Source organism: Vombatus ursinus, unplaced genomic scaffold (genome assembly GCF_900497805.2).
Source record: "Vombatus ursinus unplaced genomic scaffold, bare-nosed wombat genome assembly UNPS02010461.1, whole genome shotgun sequence".
NCBI classification, from domain to species: domain Eukaryota; kingdom Metazoa; phylum Chordata; class Mammalia; order Diprotodontia; family Vombatidae; genus Vombatus; species Vombatus ursinus.
In genome coordinates this window covers 68,236-72,391 of record NW_020950239.1, presented here as the reverse complement: position 1 = coordinate 72,391, position 4,156 = coordinate 68,236, and positions in this window count along the sequence as shown.

Here is a 4,156-nt window from a genome sequence, read left to right as displayed (position 1 = left end):
GAAGGAAGGAAGGAAGGAAGGAAGGAAGGAAGGAAGGAAGGAAGGAAGGAAGGAAGGAAGGAAGGAAGGAAAGAAGGAAGGAAGGAAGAAAGGAAGGGAGGAAAGAGAGAAGGAAGGAAGGAGGGAGGGAAGGAAGGAAGAAAAGAAGGAAGGAAGGAAGGAAAGGATAGAGGGATGGAGGGAGGAAGGAAGGAAGGAAAATTATCACAGCAGGAAATATGAGTGGTAGGTACAAACAGTTTTGAATGTGAGCATTAATAAACCTACTAAAATGATTATTTTATTATCTTTACTGCCTAAGAGCGTATATGTCATGAGCATTCTGCTAATCTTCTCTAATCCCCATTGTCCTCCTACTCCCCACCGACCGAGTTGCCTGGAGTTACTTTGAATCTGCTCCACCTTTATAGATCTGATTTCCAAGAAGGCTGGAGGGACAGGAGATGTCAAGATCTTCTTCCCTAAACACACCCAATCAGTGGTTTGGAACAGCCAACAACACATCACAAATCAATTCTTTCTCCTGAAAAGTTTATACTTCGTGGATAGAGCTTGGAAGACAACTGAGTTTATGCAACACAAGCACCATCACATCTTCAGAGTGTGGGGCAGGTGCCAACATGACTTGGCTATGGTTTGTCTCTTCTACACACACCGAGGGGGCTTCTCACATACTCAGAGCATCTCAATGCTGAGTGATGGGAATGTATGATCTTGGAACTGGACAAGGGCAGCAAGAAGAGTTCTCATCATGAATGCTTCCTGTAGGGAACATCTTGGAGATATAAATTTTTGAGCCAAAGCCCAGTGAAGTAATTTCCTTTCCAAACCACCCCCAGATTCAAACTTGCCCAGGTGTGTGTTTTAGTTACAACAGACTCTGGTGTTGAAAGAGTCCTTATGACTTAGTGAGTGGAAAATAAATACTTATAAACTGACTTCCCAGGAGAAAGCCACTTGGCCATGACAAGATACAACTGATTTGGATGGAGGAATATATGTGTCTCAAGGAAAGCCACTATTATTGTTTTTGTCTTTTGTATCCTTAGCATTTAGCACAGAGCCTTAAACCCAGTAGTCAGTAAAAAAAAAAAAAATTCGAATGGCGATGGGAAGAGACATCACTATAATTATTTAGAATGGCTCCTCCTTCATAGCTCACAAGATACCTTTGGGAAATTTAATTGTAATAACTTGAATTTGTACAACCATTTTAGGTTTGAAAAGAGTCAGAACTGAAGCTCAAATCCAAGATTTCTGACTCTAAATCCCATTCTTTTACTACTATATCACACTTCATTATTATAAAATAAGATCATCTAGCTTTTTTCTATGTTCCGACAGAGACTCATATTATAGACAGTGATTCTATACACATCTTCAAATTTTCCCCACTTCAATCTCCTACCTCCTCCCACCTAGTTCATCAAGCAAGTATCTATGTTCCCCAAAGATCAAGATAACCAAAAGCTTCCTGGATTTTAGCATGAAGGTGAGGTATCTCATTAACTACTGCAATTAACTCATCTTTCATCTATGAGAGAGGTCTAAAGTCTATAAATAGAAGGAGACTTTTATAGGGCATTGGGCAATAATGTAGACTGCTGAAATGTCTTTCAGAGGTAAGAAGATTTAAATTAACTATAATAAGAATTAGAACAAAATTGCTCAAAGCCCAAAGCCCAAGGAAATATTCTTGTAATGTTATGGAGTAGAGAGGGTGAGGCAATGGCAAAGTACAGGAATGCCAACCAGAGGAAATTCAATGGAGATTTCATTTTCCTTGAGATCATTTTGGTAGCTGTGAAGGGCTGGTAGGAACTCTGAAACATTAGCCAATTGGGATCTAATGATGCCAATGATTGGATCAGCAACTCAGGATGACGAAACTGTTCCTCTGAACCTAAGATATGCATGCAGTGGGGCAGGGGAAATAGTATAGTAATTGTGGACTCAGTGTGAGCCCGAAGGTCAAGAAGACCTGGGGTCTAATCCTACCTCTTATTCATAGTGATTGTGTGATATAAGTCAACTTAACTTCTCAGTGCCCAGGCAGCTTTCTCTAAAACTATAAGTTTCAGAGGAAGTATAAATCTACATTGATAGAAGAAGTTCCTCACTCAGAGTTCTTGACATCAATGAAACCACATATTCTGTTTTTAAAAAAAAATTGTCAGGGTGCCATATGCTTTCAGACTGGTGCTATATGGCACTGTCATGATGCTCACTCTAATGTGAAAAACAACAAAGTGATCTATCTTTATCTTGTGTTATTTCACCAGGGTGGTAACAGAACAAATCAGAAATATCAATATGTGCTGGGAATGCTTCAGCACATATGGTGGGGGCCAGGGAAGTGGATAAACCACAAATTCACATGAAATAGACTAAAAATAGAAATACATACATTACACATAACAAGACTAAAAACAGAAATTAATAGTTTAAGAAAAAGGTTGCATGCTGTTTTTTTTGTCAATATCTTCAGCTACAAATTACCTAACAATGTATTAAAATTAAATTCAGATAAATTGTATGAAATCACTTTATACCTAAACCCAAATCAGATGGATAGAGACTAGGAATGGATGAAACTTGAAGAACCTGAAAGCATTGACAATCTATACTCATTCTATTATTGCATATAGTTTTGGAAATATCACCAATAGCAACAAGATAAGAGAAGACATATATACATAAGAGGAGATAAATATCCCTATTTTCTGATGATATGAAAGGATATTTGGAAAATAGAAGGGAATCAGCAAAGATATCAGTCAAGACAATAAATAGTTTCAGCAAATTTGCAGGGTTTACTTTAACCCTCAAAAAGATAATCTACACTCAGTGCAAACTTTAGATATGCTACCTAATAATGAAACAGATGGTATGAATAAGTGTCTTTAATGATTTAGAAAACAGGAAATGTACATACTTTGATTGGAATTTTTAAACTCTTTTTCAAGTTTGATGACACACATTAAACTAACAGATAAACTTTGCCGAAATAGAATAATTTTAATAGCTAGTATCTCTTCTATTATCATCATGACTAATGTAGTCTATCACAGTATTTGATAGAGGGAGTAAACCATTTCACTGTCTACATATATACATACGCACATCATGAATAGTACAGCTATGATTGTTGCCATTGTAAAGCACATAAGAGGAAGAGTGGAGCTATCTAGTAGTACTTTTAAAATCAGGCTTCAAAAACCATAGAATGATAGCTTTAACAGCTAATAACAGCAATGAGCATTTCTATAACACTTTCAAACAAAGTGCTTTGTTTTCTCTTTCTTTCATGGATTACCATTGACAAAAATGTTCCATTATAATGTGACCAGTCCAATGGTGATAGGTCTCTCCATGATGAGCTAGGCTGGTCCTGGGATCATATTGGAAATTTCCTGCAGATAGAACCTGCTACAGATTTTCATAGGCTTCAGGAACCCCGGACCACTTCCACACCATAACTGGAGTACTTCTGTGGAGCAGTGAAATAACATAAGCATATATTCAATAAGAAAATAAAAATTCTCAGTGCCCATGGAAATAGCTACGAAGGACCAATTTTAAATGGGAATTGAATGGATTGTCTGCTCACTTCACTTTGTATCAAGTCATATGTCTTCCCAGGGTTTTCTGAAACCATCCTGTTCATCATTTCTTATAGCACAATAGCAGTCCATCACAATCATATGCTAAATCTTGGTCAGTCATTCCCCAACTGACAGACATCCCTTTAGTTTCCAATTCTTTGTCACCACAAAAAGAGCTTCTATAAATATTTTTGTACATTGAACCTTTTCCCTTCTCTTTGATCTCTTTAGAGTACAGACCTAGTATAGGTATTGGTGGGTCAAAGGTTATGTGCAGTTTTACAACCCTTTGAACATAGTTCCAAATTGTACTCCAAAATGGTTGGATTACTTCACAACTCCACCAAGAGTGGATTAGTCTAAAACTAAGTGATTTGCCCATAATCTCATAGTCAGTATGTATATGAGACAGGATTAGAATTCTGATCTTCCTGACTTCAAGTCTGACACTTTATCTGCTATTCCACCTAGTTGCCTACCATCATGGTAGAAGGAGTTAGAGAAAATTATTAAAAATTATTGTCTCAATTTTTCCACATCCCTTCCAACAT